Below are 15534 nucleotides of genomic sequence, written 5' to 3'. Positions count from 1 at the left end.
TGGGCAGTGGTTCCTCTGAGAAGCCAGTCTCCAGCTCGAGCCCTTGCTTGTCCTTTCCTAGATGCCAGTGTGTCCGTCATCTCTTCACATAGTTCTCTGCACACACAAGTCTGCATGTTTGCTGTATTGATTTGTTTGGTTGGTTTGGTTGAGTGTTTGTGCTGAAGGACTATCCACTGGTCAACGTCAATCACTGGAGCTTTCTGCGTGTAAAGAGTCACGAGGTGGACCTCGAGCCACCTAGATGCTAACGTGAGAAATGAAACAGGCTCAGGGAGTAAAGATGTCAGCTACCAAGCCAGACCACCTAATTTCATCCCTGGAGCTCCCACGGTAGAAAGAGCTCCCCCATGGCAGGCATTTGCCTGTGTGCAGTATACAAGTCACTAAATAAATCAGTGCAATTTTAACTTTTTAAGTAAAGCGGGTAATACATGTACATTGCTTTCTGTAGCTCTGTGACACTAGATATATATTTTTTTAAATTCCTTTAATTTTTTTTAGTCAAATTAGATTCCATGAGACCTTTCTTTCCAAATGTGATTTAAAAGGTCACTTGGGGAGATGAAGGTTGGGGGAGGGGTGGGGACAGTCTTTCTGGTTCCCAAACACATAAGAACCATGGTGCTTACGTGACCCAAAAGAAGAAGGTAGACAGTCTGCTCAGCACATCTGTGCTCCATTCTCAGATATATGCTGTGTATATTCAATGGCAGGCAGCTGTGTTCCGCCCATACCAGCTCAACCATAAGTCAGAGCCCCTGGATAACCAACACTCAGCCACGCAGTCACTGGTTTTGCGTGGCTTACCATTCCTGAGACAATGGATTCAGATGGTTGGAGCTCCCTGCTGTTAAGAAAGCTCACAGCCCTCTTAATGGTTCTGGGAATCCTTCAGCTCCCTCTTCAACCTCTTCAGCCCTCAGGATCTCCTGACATGACATGCTAGACCTCTCAGCCCCGCCATGTTTTCTTCAAGGCACTGATCGTTGAGACAGCCAGATTTATGGCCCATGTGTTGATTGTCTATGTTCTCAAAAAAAAAAAAAAAAAAAAAAGTGCCGAGACTATAAGAACAGGATCCTTCCTGGTCCTATTTACTAATAAATATACCCAGTGACTAGGAAACTTCTTGGCACCCCATGGTGATGAGGATCTGCTGAATGAATAATTTTATGTGCCATCTCCAGCCACTCTCTTTGCTCATGTGACCCATTTGGGTGAGATTTTTATTACTGTGTGTAAATACCACAGAGAAACATCTCAAAGACAGGTTTGTTTGAGCTTCTGGTTCAGAAGTTGTAATCCATGGTCAGCTGGCTGCATTACTCAGGGTCTGAGAAGAGACAAGCATCAAGGTTGCAGAGTGTGTGGAGGAAGAACTTGTCACATCATGGTTGACAGGAAGCATAGGGACAGGGTCTGGGGACCTGGCACATCCTTCAGAGACATACCCCAACTGACCTACTTCTTCCACTTGGGCTCTACCTAGAAGATTCCATGACTTCCCCCCCATAGTGCTGCTACCTGGGGATCAAGTGTTCAACAGAGAGCCTTCAGGGAACATTTCATAGTCAGATCATAACACTATCAAACATTGCTTTTTTAAAAGATTTATTTCTTTTATATATGTGAGAACACTGTAGCTGTCTTCAGACACACCAGAAAAGGGCACCAGATCCCATTACAGATGGTTGTGAGCCATCATGTGGTTGCTGGGAATTGAACTCAGGACCTCTGGAAGAGCAGTTGGTGCTCTTAACTGCTTAGTCATCTCTCCAGCCCGTCAAACATTCTTTTAACAGCAAACACCACCACTGGTGGCTCTCAGTCTTCAAGAACAGCCCATCTCCTGGATGGAAAATGGGAACACACTCTTGAGTATTTCAAGTAGAGTCCACAGCTGAGATAATGCAAGTCAATATCTAATTACTAGGTATATACACATATACAGATATGTCTATACTATTAAGATGGTTTCAATGGCATAGTATAGACTATGGATTGAATTGAACCAAATGATAAAGCCAGTGTGTATTCAATAATTCTCAAACTAAAGATTCAAACTTGGCTGGATATTTACTTCATTTGTTTGATACTCAAGTGAGGAAATGGCACGTGGAAAGAGTTCACACAAAACAAAAGATGTGGGTAAACGGATGCTTTCTCGTTACCTGCCTAGTTCCTTCCGAAAGAAGCTCTCCAAGCCCAGTGGTTTCAGCAGAATATGCAGAATTCTCCAAGACAAGAGCGCCAACATCACGGGTCACTGGCTCTCACAGCAGTTCCCTGTGAGGATAAGGAATATCTTTATCTGAGAAACAGCTGTTCTTCATCTGCATCCTGTTTCTCACTACAGCGGCGGCCATCTTTGGGGATATGAGGCCCATCGTAGGGAGTATAGCTTGGCACCATCATAAAATAATTGAACAAATGACTGGACTATTTGAGTGTGGGCATATGATTACATGAAAGTAGCATGCCAAAGAACACAGGAGGAAGAAGATGTTTCCAAACATGTGAAGTGGCTTTGTTTAAAGCGGTGCAGAAAGGAAACCCGGTTACTCAGAGAGAAGGAACCTACGAGATCACAGGCAGGCCTGGCTCCAAAGAAAGGAAGCTGTGGACGTGGGTTTTCACAGGCAGAGAGCCATCTGGTGGAAAGCACTGACAGCAGCCAAGAATAAGAAGACTCTGTGACAACCTGCTAGGGGAGCGGGGAACCACATTGCAAAAGTGGTGACTGGGAGGAACCGCTTATCTTTACTTATGAATAAATTGAAATTCAACAAAATCAAACAGCTTCCTTGGGATGTAAGAGCAAAGTGCAATCAATATCAAGTTGTTCGCCTCTTGGTAAGATTTAAATCAAATACGAACCAAAAAGTGAAGAATTGATTCTGAAGAGCTTCAACAAAAGATACAGTTATTCTGTTCTGTTGTTTTGCTGTTGTTGTTGTTTGTTTTCTTTCCAGAGACAGGGTTTCTCTGTGTAGTCCTGGCTGTCCTGGAACTCACTCTGTAGACCAGGCTGGCCTTGAACTCAGAAATCCACCTGCCTTTGCTTCCCAAGTGCTGAGATTAAAGGTGTGCGCCACTACTGCCCGGCAATTATTCTGTTCTGAAACTTTTACCTTTTGCTTTTTCTTGAACCCAGGAATATACAGAGTCAGTCACATGTTTTAATTTGTTTTGTTTTGTTTTGTTTTGTTTTTTCTTTTGGGGATATGGTCTCAATATCAATATGTAGCTATCTTAGTTGTCTTAGTTTAGGTTTTATTGCTGTGAAGAGACACCATGAACCATGGCAACACTTAGCAAAGAAAACATTTAATTGGGACTGGCTTACCGGCTCAGAGGTTTAGTCCATTATCATCATGGCAGGAAGCATGACAGTGTGCAGGCAGGTGTGGTGTTGGAGAAGGAACTGAGAGTTCTACATCATAATCTGCAGGCAGCAGAGGGAGACTGCCACATTGAACAGAACTTGAGCATAGGAGGCCTCCAAACCCATCCCCATAGTGACACACTTCCTCCAACAAAGTCACACCTACTCCAATAAGGCCACACCTCCTAATAGTGCCCCTCCCCCCCATGGGTCAGGCATTCACACACATGAGTCAATGGAGGCCATACCTATTCAAACCACCACAGCAACTAAGGAGAACTTTGACTTTCTAATCCTCCTGCCTCAGCCTCCCAAACCCTAGGACTACAGGTACATACTGCTACACCTAGTTTATGAAATGCTGAGGATTGAACCTGGGGCCTTGTGCATCCTAGGCAAGCACTCTACTATCTGAGCTACAGACACAGCCATGATCCCTGAGGCTTGGTTTGAGCCCCAGAAGCAAAGATGGGATTCCTGCTGTCTATCTGAGCTCCTTATGTAGAAGTGCAGTGTCCACGTTTTTTCTTGAGTTTGTGCTACATTATCAATACCACCCCATTATCATTGGTGGCAGCAATAACATTCCAGATAGACTGCTGTTTAGTCAAAGAGTCAACAAGAGTGTCCTACCTCAACTGCATAAGAGCTATGAATATTTGCCTCGCTCCGGTCTAGTTTAGGAAGAGATGTTGTCGGGCTGGAAACTTATAGAATGGATTTGCTGAAGGCATGCTGCTATGCTAGTGTGAGTCTAAGCCTGCTCTTAACACGAGCAGAGCGTGCAGGCTCCTACCCAAACAAAAGTGTCTATGCCAGCAAAGATATTCTTCTTAAAGGCCTAATCTCAAAGGTTAGACATGCATGATCAAAGGACAAATCGATAGAAGAGAAAACACCCAGGATTGATGACAGCCTGGTCTAGGTGAGAAGGATCCTGCTTGAAGAAGTGAAACAGCTTACACCAGCCAGTACCTTCCTAAGGCACCCTCTGATTGGTTAAAGTAAAATACCTATGGCCTATAACAAAAGGCAGGATAGTAAGGTAGGACATCCTGCAGAGAGAAGAACTCTGGGAAAGAATGAGAGGCAGGATATTTGCCACCCAGATGTGAAGGAAGCCAGACTTGTGAAACTGAGAGGTAACTGGCAGAGCTTAGATTAGTATAAATGGAATAACTAAGTTATGAGTTAGTTAGGAACAAGCCTAGCTTAAAGCCTAGGCATTAATTAATAAAAATAAGCCTCCGTGGGGTCAAGGACACCACAATTTGGGCAGGTCTGCACTGTTGAATCCACACTGACTCCTGGACAAGCAAAGAAGCTACTGCTGGGGCTGGAGAGATTGTTCACTGGTTAAGAACACTTCCAGAGGACCTGGGTTCAGTTCCCCACATCCACATCCGTGTCAGGTTACTCACAATGATCTAAAGCACTAGTTCCAGGGAGTCTAACGCCCCCTTCTGGCCTCTGCAGGCAGCTGCACACATTGGTATACATAAATTTGCAAGCGCATACACGTAAAACACTTTAGAAGAAGGAGCTACAGTGCCAATTAAGATCATCTTTCATATTGTATATTCACAGAGCATCTAGCTTAATACCTGGCACTCATACAAGTGTTAAATGTTTGCTAACGGGGTGTTTCAGTGACTGGGTCTGGATAACTTTATGCATACTGTTGCTATCTGGCCTGCAAATGAAATCCCAGGATAAACATAGAGCCAGTAAGTCACTACCAGAGCTAGATGGTTGTATATGTACAAGAAATTCTTGTCAGAATGCCAAGAGGAGGTGGAGGAGGAAGATGGGAAGTGTCCCAGCTGGCATGTCTCTGAACATCCTCCTGCCAAAGGAAGTGAGGAGTCAGAGATGCATCTCCAAGCCAACTCGGTGAATTCAGAAGCTGGGAGGTTTCACTCTGTCTCTCTGCATAAATAACAGAGGTGTAGGGTTCATTCTGTCCATGGTCCTGTTTCAACACCTTTAACAAGCCGGACAGAGAAGACTAGAATTCTGATCAGTTCCTCTGACATACAGAGAGGAAGAAATTATTCTATAAATAGTTCTTAGGATCCAACCTGCTCCCTTGCCTGCCTTCGAGATTGAAGAATAGACCGATGCAAAGATGGGAATTATAAACCTTCTCTCGTGAAGCACATTACACATCCCTGGGTTTAAGTCAAAACACATCTTGATCTTTGAAGGAAGCCAGCCTTGAAAACCCAGTTTTCACCAACACTATAGAAGGATCACAGCACAGCAGATGGTGTGTTAAATGATGTCTAACCTGGGAAAAATGAAATCTAGAAAACAGAGTATTGACAGGAAAAAAAAAAAAAAAAAAAAAAAAAAAAACACAGAAAGGATCCCAGGGTTAAGTGAGCTCTGCTCAAATGACCCTGACTCAGAGTGTGAGGCTCCTTTTCCTCTGCCTCCTTCTTGCTCCCCACCCCACCCCCAGATCTAGTAGTTTGTTACTTTTAGGTTCCTTCCTTCTAGATTCTACACTATATACCTGCTCGTTTTTCTTCAAAGAAAAATCAACTGAAATTATTATTATTATTATTATTATTATTATTATTATTATTATTATTATTATTATTTCCTGTTCTGGTTCAAATCTGAACTGTCCCCCGGTGGCAGCAGTTTGGGGCTTTGGGGAAATGGTGGCATCATACAGACTCTAAACTCATCCATGGAGTAGTCCATTGATGGGTTCATCAATAGATGGTTATATTGGGAGATGACGAGAATTTCAGAAAGCCTTGTAGAAGGCATATGTTCTTAGAGGCTTTATCTTGTCCCTGGCCCTTTCCTTTCTGTTTCCTGACACCATGAAGTAAATGGCTACCTCATCCACAATCTGACCACCATGATGTTCTAACTTACCTCAGAACCCCAAACACCAGAGCTTCTGAAACCCCTGTAGCCATCAGTCAAAACAAACCTTTCCTCCTTCAAGGAAGCCAAGCCAATAAAACACAGACACAGGGGAACACAACCACCTATTGCCAAATGCCAGGCTGGAGCCACCCGGGTGCCGTCCCTTTCTTCGCTCCCCTGGCCACATGTGGAACATCACCAGCCCTTTCTAACCCATCACCCAGGGCACCAAGTGGTTAAAGAAAGTATGAGAATTCACAAAGCCAAGAGAGTGAAAAGCTAGATAAATGCATTCAATGGTGTGACTACTAAAATGTGTTAGGATACAAATTAAAAGCAAAAAGATGTCAGCTAGATTTCTGTTTTCACTCTGCCCAGGTGCCCTGCTCATCCCTGTAACGGAGAGGAAGAAATGCCTGTTGTTGAACACAAGCATGTGTGCAGTTAGAAAGTGCACCACTCCCCTTAGGAGCTTGGTATCCTAAAATGAGCCTGTGTCTGTTGTGGCATCCACTGAAAAGATGGCATGGTAGTGTCCGGATTGTTTTTTCTTAATGATCTTGAGGGCAGTAGCAGATGAAACAACGGTTGAAGTGAGGGACCTAGGGGCTAAACGGTTGAAGTGAGGGACCTAGGGGCTAGAGTTCCTACCGCTCCTCCAGAGGAACCAGGTTCAGTTCCAGGTACCCACATTAAGCAACTCACATCTGCCTGTAACTTCTGCTCCAGGAGAGCTTATGCCTCCTGGCCTTCATGGGCTCCTCATGCACATGGTGTGGATAAACTCAACACAGACACACACACACACACAGAGACACGCACACACACACACACATAAAATAAATATTTGTTTTGTTTTGTTTTCTTAAGACAGGTTTCCTGACTATCCTGGAAACTGATCTATAGACCAGCCTGCCCTTGAACTCACAGAGATCTTTCTGTCGCTGCCTCCTGAGTTCTAGGATTAAAGGTGTGCACCACCACTTCCAGACTATAAATACTTTAAAAAGAAAGAGAGAAAGAAGGAAAGAAAGAAAGGAATTAGGAAATCATAAGGTAGACCTCCTTACCTATAATTTTGCTGCCCATGTTTCAATTACCATGATTAACCACAATCTAAAAATGTTAAATGGAATTTTCTAGAAATAAAGTTTATAAATTTTAAGTAACTTTCAGTATTGCCCCACACTGCTTTATAGTGTTGTTTTTGCTAATAGATCCTGATGTCTAATTTATATAAATCTGAGAGGCACACTACGTGTAAAGCAGAAGCTGTTTTAGGCATTAACTAAATGAAGTATTGGAGTGTATTCCCCCATGGCTGAGGGAAGACCATTGTACCCTCTCTGCTTTTAAAAATACTGCGATTTCTCTAAAGTAAATTGCTTGGGGCTTTATTTTTGGTTTGTGTGTGGTTTAGTTGTTTGTTATTTGGGTATTTTGAGACACAGTCTTGCCATTTGAAGTGAAACTCATTATTGAGGTCATATGTAGCCTGGAACTCACTATATGGTTTATGGCAATCCTCCTGTCTCTCTTGTGCTGGTTTTAAGATGTGCATACCACACCAATTCAAGTCAAAATGTTTTAAGAGGAAAGAAAAACGTTGGGGTTGAACCAAAAGGTTTTAAGCCTCCTAAGTTTCAGTCAAAGGAACCCCGTTAACAACAAAGGGACCTCTCTACTAAATTGCTCTGAACTGCCTTGGATACTTTTAGAATTCAGAAACTGAATGACCTCACTTTAAACACACACTCCAGGTAGTTCACAACCATCTCTAACTCCAGCATTTTCAAACCCTTAAAAAAAACTGTAAACTCTCATAAATAGAATCAGAAAGCATCATATTTTGAAGACAAAAGTGGCCAACAGCACAAAATGAGTGACCTCCGCATGCATACACACATGTGCATATATATAATACATATATACAATATTTACATATTATACATAAAATGTATATATGTATATAACACATATATGTATATAATACATATATACATATGTACATATATATACATATATATACATATATATACATATATACATATATATATACATATATACATACTACATATACATCACACACACACACACACAATATCATTAATGTCATTGAGATCTCACTCTGGACAACCCTGTACACCCCTAACCTTGTAATCTTCATTGAAAAATGCAAAGGCTCATAGATATGAATATTTGGTCACCAGGGAGTGGCACCAGGAAGGGATTAGGAAGTGTGGCTTTGCTGTGGTTGGTGTGGCCTTGTTGGAGGAAATGTGTCACTGGGGATGGGCTTTTGAGGTTTCAAATGTTCAAGTTAGGTCCAGTGTCTCTCTTCCCGCTGTCTACAGATCCAGATGTAGAACTCAGATACTTCTCTAGTGCCATGTCTGCCTGCATGCTGCCATACTCCCTGCCATGGTGACAATGGACTAAACCTCTGAAACTGTTACCAAGTGCCAATATTAAATGCTTTTCTTTATAAGACTTGCTGTGGTGGCACAGGGCTTTAATGTTAACACTTGGTAAATAGACGCAAGTGGATCTCTGTGAGTTTGAGGTCAGTGTGGTCTACAGAGTGAGTTCCAGGACAGCCAGAGCTATTACACAGAGGAACCCTATCTAAAAACAAACAAACAAAAACACACACAAAAAAGAGTTGCTGCGGTCATACTATCTCTTCACAGTAATAGAACACTAACTAAGTCACCATCTAAATTTTAGTCAGGTTTTACACTGTTCCTAAAGTCTCTGGAACAAGAAGCTTGTCCTGTAAGCCTTTGTTCTGCCCAAGTGATTGACAGGCCTGTTTGTTTAGACCCTTATAGGAGGAGTTAATGGTATGTCTTTGTTCCTTATCAGAAAGCCTCCTGCTAAGCAGCCATCTCACAAGGTTTAGAGGGCCCTAGAACCAAGTAAAGATAGTTAACAATTAATGATGTCACAGCTCCTCCCAGGACCAGTTCCTGTTCAATCATCACAACCCTGCTGCTCCAGTCCCTATCTTATAAGTTGTTGGTTATGAGTGAGGAGCCCCAATGCCATCTAATCCTATTGATACCCAACCAGCTACCCTTCAGTAATAGTTCAAAGAGCATGCCTTGACGTCATATAATCCATAACTCTCCCAGACATCATCCCATTGAGTTGTACCTCATTGTTGTACATGTTGACATTTGTTTAAAACCTTCAGTGGCAGATAGGTTAACCGCTTACCATCTGGGACACAGAAGAAAACTTGAATCAATAATAGATAAACTGCTGGACTTAAAAGGAAAGGAAAGACTCTGTGGAACTAAAAGTTTGAAGAATATGGACTCTGGAAAATGCCCTTGTGCTCCTGAGATACTGAACAGCCTCTGGAATACCCAGAGCAGAATAACTGTTAAAAGCTCATCGCCAGGTTCTGCACAGGAGGAAATGAGATGTAAAATTGAGCTGTAAGCTCTATGACTGGGTGATAAGAGACAAAGTCACTAATATCTGATGACAACAGTGTCAGTCTGTAGAGTGAAAAATTATAAAAATCATTTTATAAAATATATACAGATTTTTCTTTAGGTTTTTCTTTAAAGGACATAGAAAATTTTCTCTGAAGCAAGCTAAAAATGTGGACTGGCCGGTTTCAGAAACTGGAAGAGAGGAATGCAAGTCATCTAGGTAGGGCTGAGAAACTAGTAACCACGATGACAGGGCAACAACTGAGAAATAGTTGAGCAAGTGACATGGCAAGACCACATTTTTGAGAGGAATGGGTGTGCAGAGTGCTTTTCACATGACCCTGAATCATTTAGGTTGGGTTCCTCTGGAATGTTCCACTATTTTTATGTTATGTATCCTTGACAACCCCTCACCCCCCTCCCCACTCCACTGGCTTGTGGTTTTCCCTTTTAAAAAGCCCCTCAGCTTGCTGGTCTTTTGTCAAATTCAGCTCCTGCGTGGGCAAGCGATTTGACCGTTGGCTAGCCAACTCTCCCTAATAAACCTCTGCTGATTGCATCCAGGTATGGTGTCTTTCGATTTTTGGGTGGCCGTGATTTCTTGAGACTTGAGTAAGAGTCTCCCGAGTTTGGGGGTCTTCAAGTCAACTGAAGTGATAACAGCAGTTAGAAACATAGACTTTTGTCTAAAACCAGAGACGAGATGCTAGAGACAAAACTCCCAGAACTTACAGGAGAAATGTCAGCTGTAACTGCAAAGGTCAATGTTCTACTTCCGATGGTGGATAGAATACCTAGAAAGAAGATGGATAAGGAAGGAGAACCCTTGAATCTCACTGTCAAGCAGCCAGACCTGTGGTGGCTAATCTCAGTAGTCAACTTGACTAATTATGTCTGTATTCAACTAAAACCTAAGCAGCTAGGCATGCCTGTGTGAGATTTTCTTCATTGGATCACTTGAGGTAGGGAGATCCACCCTAACTCTGGGCCACACCTCCCAGTGACAGCACATATTAAAAAACACAGAAGAGGAAAGATTTTGCTTTTCAATTGCTTGTCCCCACTCTCACTGGCAAGTCCATCTTTCCTGTTGCTGAGGGATTCTTTTGCTAGTATTAGAACCTACTTCTTCAGGAGTCCAGCATAGACTGAAGAGCAGTAGCTCTTGGGAATCCAGCGGGACTCCAGCACCTGATTGATGTCCAGCCTTGTGAACTGAGCCAAAACCTCTGAACCAGAGTCTTGGTCCAGAAACAGTCACTGTTGCACTAGTCAGACTAAAAATCACTTTTTGATTGATAGATAGATAGATAGATAGATAGATAGATAGATAGATAGATAGACAGACAGACAGACAGACTTTAGAGATTTCTAACAGAAGACTCCATAGTGTTCTTTCTTCTCATGGTAACCATTCTTCTCACATCCAGAATTCAAAACCACATATAAAATGTCTTCATGGTAGGACATATTTACACCACAAAACAACTCTCGATGAACTTTTAACAGGTAAAGCACACTAAGTATCTTCTCTAGCCCCATCAATAAGAAAAAAAGTCTGGGAAATTAATGAATATGTGAAAATTATATAAAACACTGCTAAACCACAGCATGTCATGAAAAACAGAAAATTAGAAAATACTTTGAGTTGAATACATGAGATGAATATCCATGGAACTGGAAAAGCTCAAGAGTGGTGGCAGAAAGCTTTAGTCCCAGCATTCATGAGGCAGAAGCAGGGGGATCTCTGTGAATCTGAGGCCATCCTAGTCTACACGCAAGTTCCAAGCCATGGAGGACTACATAGTAAGACCTTGTTGAAAGAAAGAAACAAAGAAAGAAAGAAAGAGAAAGAGAGGAAGAAAGAGAGAAAAGGAAAGAAAGAAAGAAAGAAAGAAAGAAAGAAAGAAAGAAAGAAAGGCCCCAAAAAGAAGAACAGCAATAGGAAATAAAAAAGATTAGTGCAAGGAAGTTAGATAAAATATCAAAAAACAATAGAAAGAACTAAATCAAGATTTACACTTTTGAAAAGACGAATAAACTGAGAAATATTTAGCCAGACCTACAAAGAAAGGAAGAAAATAATAGTGGGGTTACTAAAATCAAGTATGAAAGTGGGATACTGTTACTGAATTTACAGAAATAAAATGACTGTAAATGAAGACTGGAAATTATGTCATCAAATTCAATGACCTAAGTGAGATTCTTCACAGTACACAAACCAAGAAAAATGACTCATAAAGAAACAAAAACTATGAATAAACCTATAACCTATAGAGAGGTTGAATGAGTAATTTTACAGCTTTCTACAAAGAAAATCTCAGGGCAGATTGTGCCCTTCCCCCAGCATTGAGCAGGCCTGAAAGAGTGGTTTACCAAGGTAGACCAAACTATAGGACTCAGGAGGCATGGTGGCCTGCAGTCTGCTACAGGAGCTAAGAAGAATAGGCCGCCTGTTGAGCTTGCCTTGAGATACTCTGGGCTGCAGTCTTCTTGCCCACACTGGCTGAAAGCAAGAAGGAGGCGTTCTGGGGTTGGGGTGGGGCTTCCCCTTTATATTTGAAAGCAGAATATTAAACTTCAGGCTTTGATCAGAATACGTTGTCTTGGCTCCATGTTTTCTCTCACCCTCCATTCCCTTTTCATTCCCAGCCTTCCTTTCAGGTGAACCCAGTTGTTGAATGAGTAATTTTACAACTTTCTACAAAGAAAATCTCAGGGCAGATGACTTCACTGTAGAATATTATCAAACATTAATATCAAAACTCTATTTTTTTTTTTTTTTTTTTTTTGGTTTTTCGAGACAGGGTTTCTCTGTGTAGCCCTGGCTGTCCTGGAACTCACTCTGTAGACCAGGCTGGCCTCGAACTCAGAAATCCACCTGCCTCTGCCTCCCAAGTGCTGGGATTAAAGGCGTGCGCCACCACTGCCGGGCTCAAAACTCTATTAATAGTAACCCTCAGACTTTCAAATTCTAGGAAAGGGGAGGGCATTCTAATTCTTTAATGATTCTACTAACATCTTTGTGTTAAACCCAAACTATGATGCTTGTGCTGGTTTAACTAGGAGTAGCCCCTATAGGCTCATATATTTGAATACTTAGTCATCAAGAAATGGCGGTACTTGAGAAGGATTGGAGGTGTAGCCTTATTGGGGTAGGTGTGGCCTTGTTGGAGGAAGTATGTCACTGTGGGTGGGCTTTAAGGTTTCAAACGCACCAGCCAGGCCTAGTATCCCTCTGTCTTCCTGCTAAGAGGTTATAGCTCTCAGCTACGTCTCCAGCACCATGTCTGCTTACATGCCACCATGCTCCCTGCCATGGTGACAATGGACTAGACATCTGAAACTGAAAACAAGCCCCAATTAAATGCTTTTTTTTATAAGAGTTGCCATAGTCATGTTGTCTCTTCACAGTGACAGACACAGGGTCTAAGACCCTGCACTCTAAGAAATCAATATATATGCTGCATTTCTACACAGGAGTATGAATAACCTGAAAGGAAATTAAAACAATTCCTTTTTACAACAGTATCAAAAACAGTAAAGTACTTAAGAATAAATTTATCCAAAGAAGGCAAAGATGTATACATCTAAACTGATCAAGCATGCTGAAAATTCTAAAGAAAAACAAACAAACAAACAAACAAATGGCCTGTTATCATAAACTGGTACCTTAGTGGTACTCCCCAAAATATCTAAAGATTTAATCCAGGTCCTATCAAAATCCAAATGCCTTTTGTCAGGGACAAGCTGAATGAATGATTTGAAAGATCCAGAGCAGCCAAAAGCAGTGGAAAAGAAGACAGAAATATAGAAATCCACACAAACGACTTCACCACTTAGCACAAAGCCACAGTAATCAAAACAGAATATCACTACATAAAGATAGATCTTAATCAGGATGGAGAAATGGCTCCATGGTTAGGAGTGCTTGCTGTACATCCACAAGGACCTGAATTCAAATCGCAGCACCCACATACCAAGACAGGCATATACTCACTGTGCCTATAGCCTCACTGGTAAAGGAGCAGGGACAGAGATAGGGGGTACCTCAGACTTGCTGGCTGCCAGTCTAGCCAAAAGTAAGAAGAAAAATAAGTAAGAGAAATCCCGCCCCAAAGAAATAAAGCGTCAAGTGTTATAGCAGTGGATCTCAGCCTTCCTAATGCCTCGGCCCTTACTACAGTTCCTCATGTTGTGGCGACCCCCCAACCATACAATTATTTTCGTTGCTAGTTTATAATTCTAATTTTGCTATGGCTATGAATTGTAATGTAGATATCTGATATGCAACCCCTGTCAAAGGGTCGTTTGACACCCCCACCCCCAATGAGTCACAACCCACAGGTTGAGAACCACCGTGTTAGAGAAAGACACTCAACATCTTCCTCAGGGCCCCTGTGCTTATATATTAATATGCACATGCAAAGCACACACACACAAAGAAGTTAGATCCAGATCCGTGAAACATAATGGAATGGTCAGAAGTTATGTCCTTAGACTCGTCATCGATTGGCCTTGCTGAATGCCAGAGTGTACGTGGCTACCCCTAAATGAGTGTGTTGATCGGGTTGCCCCGTTCTCTTTCCTTCATAAATTTCCAAAGTTACTGTTTCTGTTTGTTGTGCCTATTGAGAAAGAATTTGCAAGAAAGACATATCTGATTGTCATCCAAAAGTTCTGACAAGTTTGGAGAGTTTTCCTCTTCCTTGTCCTTTGAGTCAACAATTAGCCACTCTATCAATGACAGCATTAATAGGAATGAAATTCTGCCCAGCCAAGAAGCTGGGGGAGACAAGGTTCAAGGTTCATATGAAATGCTGCAGGACATAGTTTTGCCTTGACAGGCCCACGCTCAGGCAGTTCTCATAACCAGTTTTCGTGCCACTAATTTTCTAATTCACCTTAATCATAAACCTGAGTAGGAGAGATTACCTAATTGACAATCTCCAAGGGAGGGTAAATTCACGATGAGTCCATCGGGATCTGAGGCTCACACGTAGGAGGGCTCACCTCCAGAGAACCGCTGTTCCTATCGGTGAATCATACCGTCACACTCCAGGAGAAGGGGGCAAGAGCTGGGCTCCATTCCAAGCGCGATGTCACAAGGTTATACATCAAACCCGAGGCAGCAGCTGTGTTTGGCAGGGGAAGCTACTCTAATTAGGTATTGCTCCCTGTGGGCTATCCAGCAGGACCTTTCTTTTCTCCACAGTTATTAATCAGCTATCCAGTATTAACAAGATCGGATCTGGAAGTATGCAAATCCTCTCTCCATCCTCCTCCTAATCACTCAGCAGGCCACCTTACTAGCTCACTAATGAGGAGCTTGGTGACTGACTAACAAATTCACCCCGTTCCTGTCCTTAATGATCACTTTCGAAATCGGATACTTCCGTTACAGAGGCACAGGCCATTTGAAATGCTGAAATCATAGCTTCTCCATGACTTTCTGGTAAAAAAAAAAAAAAAAAAAAAAAAAAAACCTTATCTAAATTGGGCAGTGCTAAAAATGAGTAATTGAACGTGGATCACACAGAGGAAATGCCTAGCTAGTGGACTTCCCAAAAGAACAGATTCAACACTTGGAAGTTGTCTTTCTCCAGAGACTGAGTTTTCTTTTATCAAAGTTTCATCCTTCCGGAGCCCTGAGGAAGGAAGGAAAGCAATGGAAACAAAAAAAGGTCAGGGAGGAGAAAGAGCAAGGCCAAAGAAGGATACGGTCAAAGTACGTAATACACTTTTTCTTCTTTTTTATTTAATTGAAAATATGCTTTTTATACAGTATATTCTGATCATGGTTTCCTTTCTTCATCT

General features: G+C 42.0%; 1 long non-coding RNA gene across 1 annotated transcript; it reads right to left on the bottom strand.

The window, feature by feature from the left end:
• Positions 1-1597: 1597 nt before the first annotated feature.
• On the bottom strand, positions 1598-15080 carry LOC143434676 (uncharacterized). The gene is made up of 3 exons (XR_013104361.1): positions 14653-15080; positions 2175-2289; positions 1598-1852 (listed from the first exon to the last, which is right to left on the bottom strand). It is a non-coding gene; the product is annotated as an uncharacterized LOC143434676 (long non-coding RNA).
• Positions 15081-15534: the final 454 nt, after the last annotated feature.

The sequence above is a fragment of the Arvicanthis niloticus genome, chromosome 16 (assembly GCF_011762505.2).
Source record: "Arvicanthis niloticus isolate mArvNil1 chromosome 16, mArvNil1.pat.X, whole genome shotgun sequence".
Taxonomy (NCBI): Eukaryota; Metazoa; Chordata; class Mammalia; order Rodentia; family Muridae; genus Arvicanthis; species Arvicanthis niloticus.
The sequence above is the reverse complement of the archived record's forward strand: the minus strand, read 5'-3'. Positions and strand labels throughout refer to the sequence as shown.